This window comes from Rhinolophus ferrumequinum, chromosome 9 (genome assembly GCF_004115265.2).
Source record: "Rhinolophus ferrumequinum isolate MPI-CBG mRhiFer1 chromosome 9, mRhiFer1_v1.p, whole genome shotgun sequence".
NCBI lineage: Eukaryota > Metazoa > Chordata > Mammalia > Chiroptera > Rhinolophidae > Rhinolophus > Rhinolophus ferrumequinum.
The window spans coordinates 68,642,064-68,661,983 of record NC_046292.1 but is presented as its reverse complement, the minus strand read 5'-3'; the positions used below and the strand labels follow the sequence as shown (position 1 = coordinate 68,661,983).

Sequence of the window (19,920 nt, the reverse complement as noted above, 5' to 3'; positions counted from 1 at the left end):
ATATAGTCAATAATGCTGTGGTTGTGTGGTATGGCGTCAGATGGTTGCTGGACTCATGGTGATCACTTCTTTAGGTATAAATGTTGAATAACAATGGTGTATACCTGAAACTAATAATATTGTATGCCAGCTATATTTTAATAAAAATCTTTTTTAAAAGCTCCAAATGACTAGGTCTCAGTCCAGTGCAGTCACACTTATTACGACTAGTGCTGTATGGCTTTATCACAAATATTTCTACTTACTGACAGTCATATGACCGTACTGTTTTAATTTTAGGTACTTGAATAGCTTAAAGATTCACTCATTCTTTTGGTTTCTATAGAAGAGTAATTTTTAAGATATTGGAACCAATGTATGATTTTGTCCACTTTTTATCTTGCCTTGTCAAGTATATTAATTAAAAGCATCTTTCACCTATTATCATCATTTATAAACAATGTTTAACACCCAAAAAGGATATAACCTTGGAATTTCTAAAAAATTAAATTTTGCTTTATAAAATCACATTAACTTAGTTTTGTTCATATATTTTTCACAGATGAAAGTTCTTTGAAGACTGCCACGAGCCATTAATTTCAGCAATTTTCTCCTAAATCTATTATAGACTGGAAAGTGTTTACCTTCATCCCTCTATACTGAAAAGTAGCTTTTTTCGCTTCTTCATTCAATAACTATTTATTATGTCTGTGACATGTAAGGCCTTATGGCAGCTACTCTGGAGACGCCCAAAACACGTCAGAACTAGCCTCTGACCTTTAGCTGCTATTACCTTGGCTGGGCCATAAGACATGTCACAGAATCAGGAAAATCTTGTGTTCTTTGCACCAAATGTTTTGTATTTGTTAAAGAAAGTGCTAGTGGATACCTATATATATATATATATTTTTTAGGTCTAGCTTAATTTCTTTCAGATCTCAACCTTGTATATCTTTACTCATAGGCAGCGAACAGTTAGCAACGTTAATTTTGATAGTGATAGGAAACCAGAGGCTTAGTGTTACAAGAGTGAAGCTAATCAAAGGCCATAAGGGACCATTATAGGAGAGTGTGAAGATTGCAGCATCCTGCGAATAGGAGCCCAGCCACACATGGACTCATCACCTCTTTCCAGCTCCTCACTGAGACTTCTCTCTCTAGTCCTCTTTGAGCAAACGCTGGGGAAGCACCCGTTATATCCGTGCTCTCTGATTCAGCTAGCCCTCAGAACACTCTTCTAAGAATGTCTGAATTTGATCAGGACCATAAGATGATTATGTTTTCACTACAAGTGGATTGTGAACTAAATGTATCAGGTTGGAAGCCCAGATCAATAGCCTTCCCTCCTTTTTTTTTTTTTTTTCCTTAAAGAAAGTTCCCCTCAGCAGAGGCCAGTAACAGACATTCTGTCTGTAACTCAGCACAGTCCTTACAGTTTTCTGGATTCGTCTAGTGGGCAAAATTAGCTCCAAACCATAGCTAATTCAGCTCAAGAAGAAACAGCTCTTGTTTCTGAAGAATACATTGAGCAACATTTGAAAGTTTTGAAATGATCAATTAAGGAGAAGAGAGTTTAGAAAACAAAAATAAATAGTGTTTTCCCCCAACACACACCCAAGTTACCTCTTCATTATTATCAAGCCTTTCTTTCTACTATAAAACAAATCAACACAGGCATGCAGAAGCAGCCTAATGGTTTATCACAATTTCATACATCAGAACTATTTGAGAGCCAATATATTTTGGTTTAATCCCAAGTGTTTTTTCTTTTCTGTGAGCTTGTTTTATAATAAACATTTGTTTTGCAAAGTGCCACCCCTCAAGTATCTTTCCTAATGGTGTGTCATGCCCCAGTTTGGCTAATAGGCAGTGCTAATTCCCACTTTACTTAATATGAAAGGCTAGGTGTGGGAGCCCTGATGAACTAATAGGGGTCATTTAAGAAAAACACCCAAGGCATGGGCTGCTTCTTACATATACTCAAGTGAGATTTTTGAAACACCATTGTCAGGGAATACGAGCAATCCCTGAAACTTTTCTCCCCTGGGTTATCAAAGTCCAAGACAATTGATGACATTACATCGGTCGTTCATTTTAGATTCGTGGAGCCCACAAAAATCAATAGTTTTCCATTATCAGGTCCAGCTGGGTCACTGGTCTGTCAATGAGCTGTTACAATTGCTGTACAGGGGTGAGCCTGACCAGTCAATTGCTGCTGACAAGAGGAAAACATGCTGACAGCCACGGGAACAAGTCAGAACACAGATTTGCACTTCACTTTGCCATCCAAAGAGACTCGAGCAAGGCCATTTTCAAGACACAGGGCACACTCTGTGGGAGGCCTAAGGGAGGGGCAACATCTCCCCACATCTCCCCATTTTTTTAATAGCACAAGAACCTAAGGGCCTGTCCTGGCTCCAGCCAACCATCTCCTGTAGCAGACTGTCCATAGTCACTGCCTTTCTTAGTAAGTGGGTATGTTCCAGCCAGTATTGTTCCTAAAACCGTCTTCTATCCTACATTGTACCCAGAGAAGGTGTTGGAGAAGGGAACTCTACTTCTACTAACACCAACTCAGATATCACTGTACATACCTTGGAGAATATAAAAACTTAAAAGAGGAAGTAAATGGGCCAAAGGCACCAAGTATGAACAAATGTGACTGAACACGTTACAGATAAGTATTGACAGAAGGGCAGAAGTCCTCTGGTGTGGGTATATAGACTATTCCCTTGTTGCCTCATTATTTATAACATTATCTGTACTTTCTTCTCAATTTGAGTTATTTTAGTAAACCAACCATCCCCCATAGGTGTCATATCCACAGCTACTCTGTCTGATTCAGTTGGGCATCAAGGGGAACTGAGCTCTAGTCTTGCCCTGCCCATAATTAGAGGATATAGACGGGTGAACTTGGACAAGTATCTCACCTGTCCCCCATTAATAAAATAGAGACATGTTTGCCTTTCCTATTATGTCACATGTTGTCATGAGATTCAAAATGAGATCAATTGAGAGAGAGCTCTCTCCAATTAAGTGACTGCGTGTGTGTGTGTGTGTGTGTGTGTGTGTGTGTGTGTGTGTGTCTTGCTCTCTGGAAGCTATTCACAGAGCAAGAAGTTTGGAAATAGCTGAAAGAAGTCCTCCGTTTTCCAGAATAATACATTTTTGGTCTAGACTGAATGCTTTCCTTCTTTAGGTGAATATATGAATAATATATGAATACATAATAATCTATCATTATTCCATCATAACGAAAACCAAAATTTAGAGGACAGCACGGAAGGAAGTCTTAATGGGTCTTGTGGCTCTCCTTAGTGTGTAGAGAAGAGAAGCGAGCAGAGAAGACACACACTGGGTTCCTGCATGCTGAGGGACTTCTAAAGCAACGTGAATTTGTGCAGTGCTCTGGTCTCCTCATGCTGGTTTTATTTCCAACATCAAACTTTAGAGCTTAAAAGATAAATATTTTGAATTTGTTTCAATATTATGATTTTTAATGTTTGACTTTTATTAACATGTTTCAAGTATTAAATTCTAGCCCTTTTTTTAATGCCTCCAGTCTTGGGTTTGATTCTTTTGGAAGTCAACATTCACTTGTGTTCCATCATCAAACAAAACTGGTAATCAGCTGTATTACTGGAAGCCAACTAGCTAGGGTTTTTTTTGTTGTTTTTTTTTTTTCTTTTTATTACGCCACCAAAAAAAAATCATTTTCTTTAAATGAGAAAAAAAAAAACCCAAGTAGTTTTAACAAGAGCAAATTTGCTAGTAATTAGATGAACCAGTCTTATGTCTTCCAGCACTTAGAAGCATGAAATTCATCAGAACCCTCATATCATTAATTAAAAAGAATTTATGTTTTTTTAATAAAATGCTTCATGTTTTAGCTCCTTTATTCCTCCACCAAATGTGATTATGTGGGGGCTGAAGGGAATTCAGGTTAATATGTTGACATACTTAACAATGCCGGGTCATGTTGCACAATACGCTTCACTGGTTTAGTTCAGTACACCCCCTGACAGGGCCTAATCATTCCCTGCCCTAAAGGCAGAGGGAAAGAGAGGATTTTAATTACTGCTCTGTATGCAAGTTTGCCAGCATTAAATTGAGACATAATTAGGCCTCTGAATTTTAATAATTGTCCTAGTTAATTGGGCAGACAAGTACGTTATGCAGCATGGCGTGATTAGATAATTAGTATTTCCAAATGACAAAATTGGGCTCTTGATTACAAATTCTACATGAAGGGGGAAAAAGGTAGCAAGCAGATCTTTACAAGTCTATTAAGGGAGAGTTTAGCGATGTTGATAATTTAAAGTCCATTAGGAAGCAACATTTCATTCTCAGAGGTGGGGGTCTGGGCCAAGGGCCTCTGGCCTACTCTATCTCCCACTGAAGGTTCCTCCACAGGGTGCTCTGCTTTCTCTGGGGTCTGCTGCATCCGCCCTACTCCCTGCCCCCAAACTTAGCAGCCACCACTGACCTTGGGGAAGGTCTCTTTGGCGAGACACCAGATGGCAGGTGATAACTCCGAAAAAGAAACCATAGGCTGTAGGAAGAGTAGAACAGAGAAGGGGTAATCTACCCAGGCTGGGTATATAAATATCTACCGTGTCTTTCCTTTGCAAACAGCTATTCTTTCATTCTTCTAGAATTCACCACTTTCATTATATCATCAGCTCCACTAAAATCTTTTTGGTGGAAAATCTTAAATCGAAATCTTAAATTTTGAGGCATTATGTTATTGAGGTGAAAAGCATGGGCGTTGCAGGCTGACCTTTGTTAAGTTACTTAACCTTGCCAAATCTCAGTTTTCTTATTGGCAAAATGAAGAACCTTCCCCATAAGATTATTGATAGAATTAAATAAAGTAGCACATGTAATTTAAAGCACAATGCCTAGCATGGAGTAACTGCTCAATAAATATTAGCTATTCAATGCCAATTAAATGAATAATGTTGGAAGGTGCAGTGTGAAGGTGCCAGTACTCAAAAATGAGGTGCGCGTCCGTAACCCCTTGCTTTTTGCTTTTTGAGAGAGGAACAAGGTGCCCCATTTCTGCTGCAGGAAGCCCAATGTCAATAGCTGCCCCTATAACTCAAATACACAACCAGATTTCCTTTCTCTCCATTCTTCAGAGGTTGGCATTGCAGATAAGCCCTGCCATGCACAAATCATGGGGGCAGTTAACCTAAGAAGTATGTGGTATAAACTCTGCATCTTATCCCCCACCTTGTGACTTACTCTCCACAAATACCATTTTACTGCCCATTTCTGGTTGCTAAACTTCTCACAATCAATAATCAGTGGCCTGGGCTCTAGAGCTATGTTTTTTCAGGCAAAAGGAATATTAACTGGATACAAACCAGAACCCCTCTAAAAAATGATTTGTAGGTGTTTGGTGGATAACAATGTGATGATAGTTTGTAAGAGGAAACTCAGACGATCTGGATGTATATTCATGACCGTGGAGGATGACTAAAAGGAAAATAACAATGTCTCCATGGCTTGGTCCAGTTAAAACAGCCTTTCAGACTGAAGGAGAATTTCTTAGGACTTTCTCAGAACTTTGTATCATCTCAGATATGTGTGATGGAAGCATTCTGGCAGAGGTTCCAATTCAGAATGCACAGCTCTCTCCGTGGGTAAACTTTATATTACCCTGGTATAACCTCTACAGTACATAATACCCAAATAGTAGAGAGAGGAGGGCAAGGCCTTGAGACCCAAGGAAGAAAAGAAATTTGAAGTATAGAATGCAAACGTTTTGCTAGAAGCTTAGAAACAAGAGTAAGATATTACTCTCCGGGATGGGAATGAAGACAGAGAGTTAGCGATTATTTGCCTGATCTGTATTTACCCCCAAAAGGAAACCTCCCCTATTGGGGCTGCGAATCTGTCTCCCGCGCTCGCTGTTCGTGGGGTCAGACGCGTGGCCTAGAGAGTCGTTGCAGAGCTCTTGCTCTCACTGCACTTCCCAGTTGCCAAGGGGAAACATCACCCTTGGCCAGAGGATGGGAGAGGTAATAACTGTCATACGGATTTCTTTCCCCTGCCACACAATGCTGGAGCTTCTCTCCCACTCTTTTAGAATAAGTACGTTTATGACTGACTGATCGCTCAACACCTTGTTGGTTCTGATTGCAGAAAACACACCTTATAAATATATGATAACTATCCTGTAATGGAGAGTGTGACAATTTACTTCACAGTGCGTTTCGGGCTGCTAATTGATCGTTTCAGTCCAGGGAGGATTTGGAATAAATTATAGCCATCAAAAGGATATCACAGCTCATTTTGGTGGAAGGATCTCCTCGTCGCTTCGCGTCTGTCTCCCGGAGAGCCGATTGCACCCGGCAGGCAGAGAGGAGGGGAGGGAGCCTGCAAGAGAAAAGGAAGCCGGGGGGGGCGGGGCCGGCGGGACGGGGCGGGGCCGACGGCGCGAGCACGGGGGCTGCAGGTCCACGGCCGGACGGTAGAGGCCTCCCTTCCGAGGATGCGATACGGGCGCAACCCGCTGGGGCTCCGCTCCCCGGCGCGAGCCTGCGTGTCCTTCCCAGCGAGGTCCCTGCGCGGCCCGGCCCAGTGTGACTATTCCCCACCCGCCTTCCTCCTGCAGGCGGCAGCGCCCGTTCATTAGAGGTGAGAGTCTGCCTCGGGCAGAGGGCCCTGCTTGGGGGCGGGGGTGCTCGCGCGCGCCGGATCTCACCTGGCGCCCGAAGCTTCTCCTCAGCGGGGCATCCCCGCGGGAGCGGACGTGGTAACGCCGTGCGCTGCGCTCTGCTCTCCGGGAGCCGGGCTAGCGAGGCGTGGAGGAGCCGCGGCCCCGTTGGGGTTTTGTGTGCAGTTGGGCCCGCGGCTCGGGTGGCTCTGGTTCTCACGCCGCAGCTGGGGAGGGGGCTTATGGAGAGACGCAGACTCGGAGGAAGCCATGCCCCCCGCCAACCCCAGAGGAGGGCGCGGAGAGGGCGGGCCAGCTGGGCGGTGTCGCCAGGCGCTCCCGGGGCTGCCCGTGCGCGGGGTCGCGAGGGCGGCGGGTCACACCCTCTGGGAAGCGGGGAGAGCGGCGGCCTGAAAGTCGTGGCAGGAACGCCGCCCTCGAGCCGGGAGCGCTTCGCAAGGCCGAGCCGGTGGACTCGACCCTGCCCCACCTCTCAGTCGTCCATGGGTCCCAGCCCGCCTCGGGAACGGTCGCGCCCCGCAGCCTCTTGCCTCCATGACCTTTCTCAGCAAAATGAGTGCCGTTGTGTGCTGCTCATGGAGACGAGGCTCGCAAAGGCCTATCCGTGCGTGGGTTTCGAATTTGATTTTGTCCTGCTTCTGTCGCAGGCACTTGCCGATGTGGCCTCCCTACCCCCGCCCACGCGACCTCCCGGCAACTTTCCTTCTCTTCCGAAGTTGAACCCTAAGAAGGGTTGCGGCCCTTCAGCTCACACGTAGAGTAGCCCTCTATCCCCTGTGCTCCAAGTCGTGCCTCGCAAGGTGTCCCTGGTTTTTAAGTCCCCTGTCACGCTAATACATGATGTCAATCTAGGGCACGGATGTGTCTGTGCAGGCGATTTTGACAGCAATCATCATAGCAGGCTCTTAGGAAGTGTGCTGTCAGTGCGTTCTGGAGGACGGATAGTATATAAGCCGGTTCTTGACGTGCTATCTTACAAGGAAACATCTGAGACCGTCAGGAAGGAGCATTTTAATTCACACACCAAAAACATTTTGTTTGGTTGACATCTTTCAAAATGCTGAAAGAGGTAGTAGCATTTATCATTTTGTAAGTATTGATAAATGCTGATAAGTACTCACAAAAGTCCCCATAGGAAGGAGGAGGGTTTTGTCTGATTCCTCCTATTATATCATATAAACTGAGAACCAGAGATGTTATGAGACCTACCAAATAGTCCATAATAAGTCAGTGAGAGAGCTCTACTTATGAGACCAAACATCTTCTAAATCTGGAATAACTGGAAAAGTTAGGAGACTAGTATGTTTATAGCTCTACTGTGAAAGGTCGTCTCATATGCTAGCTTAAATGAGAGACCATATGCTTTTAGCACAAGTGCTGCATGTGTGAAATGATCAATTTATCTCAGGTATGGGAGTCAGGTAAATTTTCTGTAAAACTCCACTGTTAATGACTACTACCTACTGATGGATATTAAAGACTAATTATATCAGGAGTCACTTAAAACAAGTGATTAGGTGCAAAGGTATGGCTAGGGCCCTAATGAATGAATTCTGAAATCTAAAGTAATCGAAATCAAAGCAGATGCTTTAAAGTTGATATTATATAATAGTTAGAAGTTCTGTTTATATAGACCAAATCCTGTAGGAGTTAATTTTACAGTGGACTCCATATGTGTTGACTCGAGATACGGTTTTGTTTTCCTGCATTCATCGATTCAGTAAGCATTTATTCATTACCTGCTATAGGCCCTCCACTTCACTTTGAGGTTGATCATGATCCCTATAGGCATTTAATAAATAATTGTTCAAACGTGACTAAAACATGTATATCTTCTCCTCCAAAAAACTCAAGGAATATTATTATGAAAGAGTTAAAAACTGGCCTTTCATTTATACAAATGGAAAGTTGTATTGATCACTCTCAAGTTAGTAAATCAAGGGAAGAAAATAAATTAGAAATCAGAAAGTTTATTCACAGCACATGATTTTTTTTCCTTAAAACTTTAAAACAAAGTTTAAAGGACTTGTATGATTGAAGGGATTTATGATATTATTTTAATTATTTTAGAATGTAAAGTTTTCCTAAAAAGGTCTAATTCCTTGTATGGTATGCTGGACTCTGGTTTTATGTAAATGAACACACTATATTTTTATTTAAAATCAAAACCACATATTCTCTTTTTCCCCTAACCTGAGGTAAGAGTTGCCTACCATTAAGTCTAGCAAATGAAACAGTATACCTGGTTAAAATTCATTGGTTTAATAAAAATAGAAAAACATAACCAATATGTTTATCCCAATTGTTTGTAGTTCTAATTTTTTGTCTTGGATAATGCTTGAAATCGTTCACAACAATGCCTAGATCCTTGAATAATGACATTTTTGTGTGAAATCTGTAAGCTACATCTAAAGACTGTACAATTTTGTGAAGTGTAATAATAGAAGCCAAGATGTTAAAAATAATTTTATCCTTAACCCTAATGTGCTATAGGGCTGAAACTATATAATCAAGGTACGACTGTAAACTGATATAGTCAACCACAACAAAACTTAAACATTTTAACAGCGGTGTTTTAACAACTATACCAGAACTTACACATACACTGTAGTGTGTCCTTATCCAACTTGTTATCTTGGAAGGCTGTCGCTTATTGTAATGCGTCCATTGCTGCCATTGCTCAAACCTATTTTGCAGCTCTTTTTTGGGCACTGTTTTCAGAACCCACAGCACATCATATTAAAAAAGCCTTGAAAATAGTAAGTCATCTTTAAAGACCTTCAATGTCCTGAAGGGTAAGGTGGGTGATCAAGTCAGGGTAATTTAATTTGGGGTCAAAACAGTTGGAAAGACAATTAGATGGCTTTCTTGAGTAGCTTTTAAATTAGTTCCAAAGTCATTATACAAACATAGTTTGAACGAAGGCAGAACCATTGGAATAATAGTAACTGCCAAGGGACAGCTTTAAGTAAAATGCTCGTTTGGAGTTATACATTCTTTGATTGTCAATAACAGTCATATACATGTATAGTACATTGGTATGCAGTATAGAGACATATTACTTCAGAAAGTTATATTGTCAAGAATTTTATTGATCTGGATTTTATGAGAGTTTGATTTTGCTGCTTTGATTACAAGCCATTAAGTTCTGGAGCACTAATTCTGTAGCACTTATAAAGAGCAGTCCTGATTTTAGCCCATGACCTCTTGAATTTTTCCCACCCAAAAACTTCAAGAGGTCATGGGCTAAAATCAGGATTGCTCTTTATAAGTGCTACAGAATTAGTGCTCCTCATTTTTTGAAACATAAGAGAATCATACTCAGTTAAGAAGTTAAACTTAACCGGTATTCTATTTCGTGAGCAAGGCATTTGCCAATACCAAAAAACTCAGTGATCCTTAGACTGTACATGAAGTCTTATCTGTGGGTTAAAACACTTGTCATTTTCAGTAGTTGGCTGTGACTATAGACCCCAAAGTAGATATGTAATCGAATCACTGTGTCCTGCTATAAGTTAACAATACGCTATCTATTGTATGAAATACAAAATTATGAAATTCCTCACCCAGTGAATTTAAACTTATGTTCCAGACCACAATATGAGAGAGGGGATAGAAAGGAAAAGAGAAAGTGGGAGAGGGAGAGAGGTAGGTCTTGAGGCTTTTGAATCATAATTAGTTGAATTCACTTGAGGAAAGAGTTTATAAGTGCTTTCCAAAAACCACCAGCAAACAATTTAAAAAATCTGAGGAAATAACTCAAATTCAATTTGAGCTAAGACTATATGGAGAACCAAGAAAAGTAGAAAGAATGTAATTAGCTGAGTAGGAATTTTTCTAAGAGTTTAGATCTAATACCTTTAGTATTATATAAAGGGCCATGGGATCATTAGTGATTAGCAGAGATCCAGACCATAATGATCAGGAGAGATCAAGGCCAGCAGACAAAGATGAAAGACCTTCTCGCTGACACTGAATGTTGAAGATGCACTTATATAGGGAAGGTCAGCCAGCAGACAAAGAAGTAGGGAAACAGTCCCGAAGCAACAGATGTGTTTGTGTCTTTCACCCCAGAGTCATGTTGGATGTGGAGATTAACCAAATTTGAGCTGAGATGAAAAAAATGTCTTTATTTCAACCATTTATAAGGTCTGGAACTTCGAGTGCTGCTTGCTTTGATGAGCTCGGTTATTGCTCAGAAAATAGGGGACGGGACTTGCTGGGCCCTGGATACCAGGTTTACACATCCAACTAAAGGGTCAGTGAACGAGATGGACAAATCCAATTCCAGATTTTTTCTGGGGAAAGACCCTGGACTGTTTGTCCATTATGTAGACAGAACAGCTCCAAAATTTTATGTTACGAGTACAAGAGAGTATCAGGTACCCAGCAAATAAATGCTCAATAAATGATGACAATTGTGGAAAAACAAGTGACAGTGATGCTAGCCTGTTTTTTGAAACAGGTAGCGTAACCATCATGCCTGCTCATCCTCTGTTGATTTAAGAACCTACCAAATATTTCTTCATTTGAATCTAAATATTAAATTTTGTATATTGTGTTTATAGATTCAGGATTGGGGTGGGAGGTTCTTAGTATGTCTCAGTTCGTTGTAATAGAAGTCCAGTCAGTGTAGCTTGCAGCCCATCTCTTTCAGATGGAGAAATTCCTGGTTTTAGATTTACGAATGTCACATGTAGATCCAGAATATAGAAAAGGTAGGGAATGGCCCTGAGAATTGGGAAATATCATGTGGTAGAAAGAATCCCGGACCAGGAGGGCCGACTAGGTTTACCATATACCAGTTGTGTTACTTGAGGCAAATTTTAGTTTTCCTCATAGGCAAAATGTATGTAATAGTAACATCCACTGTGTGTACTTCAAAGGGTAGTTTTGAGCATCATCTGAGATGAAGTAAATGGAATGACTTGGTTTATTAAGTGCTGTGCACGTGCAGGATTTTGTGTGCCACAACACAGGTTTTGTAGGTGAAAGTAAGAGTCAGAGTCCTTGAGCGGACCAAATATTTAAACCAAAATATAAATGAAGGTGGAACCGCCCTCGCCCCCTTTGGGAACCTGGGAGAATACACTAGTTTTAGCATGGATACTAGAGACAAGAGAGTAAATTAGTCATTATTTCTCCTTTCTCAAATTCACAAGAAGTACCCTGTTGCCACTGCAAGAGATTTTTTTTTTTAGCACTCCCTAAAGACCTGTTGGATGTAAAGAAACCTGCTAGGTCCCTTAATACTGTCAGTCCAGATCTTCAGCAGTGGTTCTGGAGGGACAGTCTCCATGTGGGGAAAAGTAGTCAGACTTCCAGGCCTTGATTCTTATACCCTCAGACGTTCTTCTTTTCTTAGAGATTCATTAATCCCATTGCCACCTTTATGTTTTAGAAGAGAGTCACATAGGTGGAGTTCTACATACTGGTTTAATTGGTCAGCTGTGAACATTTTTTGCAATTGTTACTCTTCCCACAGCAGCAACCCATTTTTGCTGCAGAGACAGCTAGACCTCCCCCAAACCCTTTCGTGGGCCATTTTGAAAAATTAACACTTGTGTCTTTCGTTTTCTCTTGCTTTCCTCCGTGTGTGTAAAAGGTACAGAAGCTGCTGTGGAAAGGGCAGTTCGCCTCTCCAGCCCACAGATACATCAAGTGCCGATACAGACGCATCATTGGCTCCCACTGACATGGGGAATGGCTCCGAAACAGGAGGGGAGGACGGAAGGGGTGGCCTGGGAGAGTGGGATATTATGGAGTGGTATGCACTCATCCTTCCTTCTGCTGAGTTTCAGAATCTACTAAAGAGTGAAAACAGTGCCCTTTGTTCAAAGACGTGGGTACAGGGGTGTTTTCTGGAGGTTTGTTGAGTATCCTCCATACAGTAACACTTCATAAATTCACATTGTGTGAAGCACAATGTATTCAAGTCAGTACAGTGTATTGGCTAAGGAAAAGGGGCATTTGATTCAGACAACCTGTGTTTGAATATCAGATCTGCTACTGACTTGGGCAAGTTTCTTTATCTCTCTGAGCCTCAGTTTCTTTGTCTGCAAAATGACAATAACAGAATCTCCTGTCAAGGATTGCTGTGTCTGAGGTGTGTGCTTAACAAACGGGAGCTGTTATTAGCTCCGGAGAGTGACGGAGGCATATAAAGACATATAAGGCAAATTCTCATTTTCAAGGAACTTACAATGTAGTTAGAGGGGACTGAATTAAAGAAAACTGGCATGATAGTACAGGGCAGAGAATGGGAGTGCCAGGTACGTGCTGCAGATAGCGAAGCAGTCTGCCAAGGACTAGCATGGTGGTGGAAGGTTTCAAAATAGAGGTGGGAATTTCTCTAGGATTTCCAGCTGGGTAGGATTCAGATATATACAGTGGCATTGAGAAGTCATCCCAGATGGCAAGGAGAAGGAGTGATCAGAACACACAGGGGTGGGCGTATGCCAGAGTGGAAAGTAAACCAGCATTTGGGCCAGATAGCTAAGCATAAGAATCCTATCTGCTGTGAGATCTTGGCTGCACAATTACCTTGACTTCGTTAGTCTCAGTTTCTACAGTCTTAAAATGGGTATAATCATATCTCATTAACTTGAAGGGATTAAATGAGATGTTTGTAATGCCTAGCATGGTGTCTGCCACCTCACAGGTGTTCAATAAAATGAAGGTAACTCGTGGTGTTTTCAGTTTATGGTGGGAGAGCTGTCTGCTTGAAGAGCTGTCTTGCCTTGTGTAGGCTAATAGTGGAAAACAAACCAGAAAAGGCTAGTTAGGGCCTGTGAGGATGGTAGAGAGGAGGCTTAAAGGTAATATAAGGAACTGGGCCTGTTACAGGCTATCAGAGTGATCAAGGTTTTCCAGTAAAGTGGGGATTTAGGATAGTTAATGTCAAGGCCCTCTGACGGCTGTTTTAGAGGTAGGAAGAAATGTCCTGTGGCATGCGTAAGGTGATAAGGGTCTAGATTAGGATAGTGGCAGGGTTACCAAACCTGACAGTTGTGGTCTCTTTACAGTTTCTTTTATTAAAGGAGCTTAGGGCTCAGCAGTGGGCAGCGAGGGAACCTTTGTTTTGTTTTGTTTTGATTTAATTTGTTTGCAGACTCCCAATATTTAGTGTCAGTTGTATACTGTAGAGCCACAACTTTGGAAAATAGAACTCACTCAGTATTCAGGGACTATAAAAGGTGGGAAGTAACTTTTATGCTAAATAAACCCTAGAACTTGCTCCAGCTTATAAAACAGCCCTCTTTAAAAGCTCCTTTTGCCTTCCTGTTAATGCAGATGAGTGTGTGCCTATCACTGGTTTTCAGGAAGGCACAGTACAGATCATTTATAGCTACACGGAGTGTGAGGTTAGCGCTGTAGTACCAAGTGGCATTGGGTTAAATGGGGAGGATGCTGCCAGCAAAATGGTAATTTTGATGACTTTATTTGGTGACTGTGTGATTTGGATGAGAAAAATCTGCTTCTCCCTGGGGTTTAGAAGTGATTTAATTAAAAACACAAACCTAGGAAATAGTTTTGGGTACTAGGAAATTCTTTTATATTGTCTTTCATTCTCTCCTCACCTCTTTTCTCTCCATAGTTGTTTTGTTGTAATGGGAGAATACACGGTAGATAATTGTGTCTCTAAAGAAAGTCACCCTGACAATATGGACACCAGTTTTAAAAACGTAAGGAAACCAAAACTGCCTGTTACTAGTTCAGTGGTGGGCCTTTACCATGTTAAGTAGGAAAGAATAGCTGCCCTACCACTGATTTCCTGTATTTTGTTGTTCTCTCATTTGGCTGCAAGGGCAACATGGTGCTAATAGCTCTTGGGTGTCACAATAGTTAATGGTGGCCGAGCATTGCTTCCCTTGGAAGGAGGATGCACATGCAGAGGCATTGTGCACGGTGGCTGACAAACACAGGAAGGAGAGAAGTGACAAAGGAAAAGGCAGGCCCTGTGAGGTTAGAGGCAGAGCCAGCTGGTTAGACCTGTCACTTCTGAGCAGGGGCCAGGAGTGTATTTGATTTCTCCTCTCCTGAGTTTATTTAAATCATCTGCTGGGGTGGGGTTGGGGGAGAAAGCATGATGTTATAAGGCTGATTAAGATGCAAACATGCAGATTGTATGGCGCTCCTGACACTCCTTTTCACTCCAGACTGGAAACAGAAGATTGTAAAAGAAACCTGTTCCAAGGGAAGGAAAGGGAGAAAGCAAAAGACATATACCCACTTTTTAATGAAAGATTTTCTGAATACATTTTTGGATTTCTCTTATCCGTGCCACCCTAACAGATCATCCAGAGTAGCTCCAGGCTGAAACTCTAGCCAGAGGGTTTGTACCAGTGGCAGGTGGCATTGGGCAGAGGGTCTTCAGGGATGCTGCTGGCATTGATTTTGCTGAAGGAGCCTCGTCAGAGACCAAGTGTCCCCTCCCCCATGGGTGGTGGGCACTGGGCCTTGGAGAGGGCCTCAATGCAGATTTCAGCCCCGTCCCCTCCTCCAACCCCTCTGCCTTCTGCTCCTGTGGTGGGACCGCACTCTCTTCCCCCGTTTTTCAATTAAATGAATTAATTACCAGGCATTTAACTTTTTGCCAGACTCTTTCATTATGCCCAGAGTTGTTGCTGATCAGCAAAGGGAAGTAATAACATTCACAGTGAGGGGCAAATCCTGTTAATGAACAAATTAAAGTTCAAACAGTGATTCAAGTTCACAACCTCTCCGTGGCTCTTTTCTTTAATAAGAGTTATACATGTTACTTTCCCTGTTCTTTTCTCCCTTTTATTACTTTTTAAGCTTTTCATCAACACTGCTGAGGCATATTTGAGGCTCCCAACCTTTCACCCTGACAAGGACTCGAGCAGTTATAATCCCGTCTTAATTTGGCAACTTTTGTAAAACACATAAAGGGCCCAGGGTCACCTTTGGTCACCAAGGCCCCCGGTGACCCTATAGTTTCCACCTCCTGCCTGGGTTGCGTGGGCCGCTCCTTTTGGTTTGCATTCCTCTCCAGCTGTCAAAATCTTATGACTCAACTTCCCGCCGAGGGGCACAGCCATGCAGGGTGGGGCCACCTGTGCCTGAGCCGTTGCCTCTCCCCCTTCCCTCTCCAGTGGTCCTTTCCACCTAGATGGTCGCAGCGCTTGGGGGAAGGGGACGCAGTGAGGAGAGGGAGGGACCTCCGGACTAAAAGCTAGAAACCTTTGTGGGGAAAGGAGGTAGGAACTGTTGTGAGGTATGAAAGATGCCCGACCCCTCCCCCCTGCCATTACCAAACACTGCTCGCCTGGCTGAGGGGACCACGCCTGTTAAGGCCGCGGAAAGCCCAAGCCTCCTTGGCCCTGACCGGAGCTGGGCCAGAGCTGGGCCAGAGCCTGGCGGGAAGGAGCCCGGGAGGCGTCTGGTGCCCGCCTACTTCTCCTTCCCCCTCTATTTTGTTTTCCGTACTGTGGGTTGCGTGACGGTCTTTTCCACCTCTGTGCCTGGTTTCTCACCACCATTCCCCGAGCGTGGCTTGATATAATCACCATGACAACTGCAATCGAGGAGCATACACATAATAGAGATGAAATAGACAAAAGATTAGCATGCCATGAAAAGTACAATAAGTTTCTTATTTAGCATTTAGATAACTGTCTTTCCTTCGGAGCAAGCTTCAAAGTTGAAGCCAGTTTAGACCAAGAGGATTAATTCTTTCTCCCGCATGCTTCATTGAATCTCTCATTACCAAACTTTGTCTGTATTGATGTAAGATTTGATTGAAGATTAGAGCATTTAGCAAATCTTGCTTTTCTGCATGTATCAGGTCCTTTCAAGCACGGATCGCGGTGCCCAGTGGTCAATACCCTTACTTTTATCCAGTGTCTGCTTCATTTAAACTTAATCAACTCCATCAATGAACTGGAACAGGGAAACGTCCCTGCGGTAAGAATGTTGTGCTTTTGTGGGATAATTCTTTGCTCTTTCCCGATCCGTTGGCGTTAAACCTAAAATTGCACTATGATGAACTTTTTTTTTAATCAATATGATAATGAAAATTGAGCCTGAACGCTCTGGTAGGACTTAAAGAGTAAAGTAGGATCTGGCCTCCATTACCAAAACAACTTCTTGTCCTGCGATCGTCGGCCTCCTTTTGTGTGGCTTTAATACCTTTTCTTCCCTGACATTGAATATTGCTCAAGCTGGAAAATGATGCATCTTTGTAGGGAAGGCTCATATGTCACAGCCAGAAAGTGAAGCAGACCGATTGGTTGTGTGAATTATCTGACTTGCTGCAGTGAATTATTTGCACTGTTTCCCTACCTAGTCAACAAGTTCCTGAGGTATAGTAGAGATCAATCAAAACTGACAGCCCGCGTGTGAAGGCTTTACTGTGTAAATCTGGCGCACTCATCCTGGCCGTGCAGGCCCTGGCATCTGTATATCATTTTTATACTGCTACCAGTAGAGCAATTTCAAAAGTATTTGCAAGGAAAATGCGTGTCCCCATCTGTTCCTGGAAGCATAAATGTGCCACCTTCGGAGGGTTTTCACTGGTAATCATATCTTTAATGATCAACAGACTAGTGATATATATTTTTCCATAAAATGGGGTTTTCTTCACTTTATTGTGATTGGCTAGAATAAATAGCTTTTCCATATGTTAGGGAGATAAAATACAAGATTAGCAGAGGTCGTTTGTTGGATAGTAAACAAAAGAAACAAGTCATTCCAAATACTCTTTGAAAAGAAGCAACGACAAAATTAAGTTGCAATAACAGAGCATCTGAGGGTCCAGATCAGAAAACAGACTTTGTTGCTCCTGGGAAAAGGAGCTGCCATTTAAGAGCAGAAACCCAGAGTGTTCTAGAGGACTGGTGGCTTATTCTCAGAGGCAGGGAAGGGAAGGATCAGGAAAAGGAGAAGCAAATAGAATAACACTTATTTGTTCTACTTCTGTTTTAAGGTATTTCCTTTCCCTTTATTTTACCCACTATTTGTCCGCCCTTACTGCGACACCCTGGGTAAGTTGATGGATGATGTGTTTAGAAAGCAGGAAAATGCCAACCTGCTGAATTCTCTAAAGGCCTACAAGGAGATGAGGATTGTTCACATACTTTAAAATAAAACTTGGTTTCCCCTGTGGGAGAGTTCTGTTCTCCCATAGAAAAAGGTGACTTCAGAGGATGGGGCAGAGTAAGGGCCCTTACGTGAAATTCCACAGCCCAACAAAAGGCCCCTGGAGATAACCAAGATCTGCCAGAAACCCCCTGGGAAGGTGGTCTTGGTGATCTAATCCCAGCTGTATAGGTTACAGTTTGCAGATACAATCAGGCCCTGATCATTGTCCCGCCTCGCCCCACACACCTGCACATGTATTCTCCACACTTAGCACCCCAGAGCCCCCCGCCCCCTTTTTCAGTTGCAGAAACTCTTACTTCTGTAAATACTCTTAGTTCTTGGTGAAATTTGGAAGCATCTCCAGGAATTCTGTCCAGAGGTTGCAAATGTCTGCTCAGGAATCTCCGATTCTATTTTGTTTCCAGGGTGAGGAGAGAACCCCCTGTTCCACAAAGGACGAACATTCATTGCAGGACCCCTGAATCTGAACAATGCCTTCAGCTTTTGAGCTCTCCAGAAAAACACAGACTTATTTAGATTTGTTTTCTACAAGTCAAGAATTGAGAATGAGAAGTAGGGAGAATGAGGGTAAAGGAGGTTCTCTCTAACCTTGAGAGCAGGACCATTTAGTAGGGTGACTGTCAATCTGGTTCTTTATTCTTTACTGTATGTATTGTTATTGACATTTTTCCCCCTTAGGATAATGGGGGGGGGGAAGCTCCATCTTTTCTGTATTTCTTACCTACCCCACCATATTGCACAGAATTTTTTGATCTCTACAAATGCCTACTGCTCTCACTGCAGCAAGAGTGTGTGGGGGGTGTTAGTTTCAAAGTGGGAAATGTGGTCTTCAGGCTGGTCCCAAGCAGAAAGTCTCTGTTAGCATCTTTGACCTAACTTGTGTTACTTTCCTGGCCCCAGTGAAGACTGGGAACAACTCACAGGACGGTAATAGCTTACCCCAGGCCTGTGGCCAGAGAAAGATGGGAAAGCCACTGGCAAACGATTTTTTTTTTAAAACTTCCTCCTAATTTTAGGAGGAAGTCTTACAGTCTTACAGGCTGGATTGCATCTAGGCAGGCATAGGCTATTTAAGAATTACAAGTAGATGACACCCTGATCTGAAACCAGATTTACCACAGTATTGCAATTAAGACTAAAAGACTAAAAGAAACTACACACTTGTGGTTTTTACATTGTATTGTGATACACTGCAGATCTCAATCTTCAGTGAATTTGCTCGCCACAAGGAAATTCTGGCATGTGTTATGTATGAAGCATGGTTTGCCCTGAATTCAAAAAACTGAATTTCCTGATTTCTGTGTGTTTTACTTTGAAACCCATTTTGCATTGAATTTCTGTTGTTTTCATAAAATGAAAGGAAGTGAAAAACCTCACCAACTGATTTTGTGTGGAAGAAATAAGTCTGTGATGTTTGCTCCTTCCATTGTCCAGGACGAGGCTGGTGCTACTATAGTTGGGATGTTTCCCACTCCGTGCTTCTGTTCCCCGGGGTCCTGTCTAACCCACAAGCCTCTGCCCCAAACGGTGCTGTCCACACCAGAATAGAAGACATCTGCAGAGCTTGCCTTTGGGGCTCCTGTTGGCTGAGGCTCTGAATCATAGAACTACATACATCCAAGGTTTTCCTAAATCCTGGAATGGAGTCATTTGTAGCACGTCGTCCTTTGCTTGCTTCAAAACCACAGACCCAATGCACATATACAGCCAAAGCAGAAATGAAAGTCTTGGCAACTATAGCAAAAGATTGAAAATTTAAAAACCAAACACACTGTGTTGAGGGTGAAAATTACCTGCACCAACAATGCTCTCTTTCCCTCCACAGTCTTACTGCCACCAAGCAACCTCATCAGTTTGAGCTTATTTCATTTAAAAGGTACTTAATTCCAGATAAACCGCTAGATACCTATATGTAACAATATTATTTGTTAACCAATTTTATGAAAACAAAAAAGTCTTCCCACTTTAAAGGAAAATATTGACCCTCTTAATATTGAAACTCTTATTTCAGATACTAGAAAACATAGTTTAATAGTGTTAATTTGCATATACGGTCTCATGATTGTAATATGCATTAGTTTGTGGTAGTATTTGTTTGCAGATGCCCCTTAACCAGATAGGGAGGGCAAGGG

The 19,920-nt window shown here is 42.4% G+C and overlaps 1 long non-coding RNA gene across 1 annotated transcript in view; it reads left to right on the top strand.

The window, feature by feature from the left end:
• Nucleotides 1–6,445: 6,445 nt before the first annotated feature.
• The window catches only part of LOC117026546 (uncharacterized), a 57,901-nt gene continuing 44,426 nt past the window's right edge, over nt 6,446–19,920 (top strand). The window contains exon 1 of the long non-coding RNA XR_004423785.1: nt 6,446–6,624. This is a non-coding gene — a long non-coding RNA (uncharacterized LOC117026546). The remainder of the gene's footprint in view (nt 6,625–19,920) is intronic.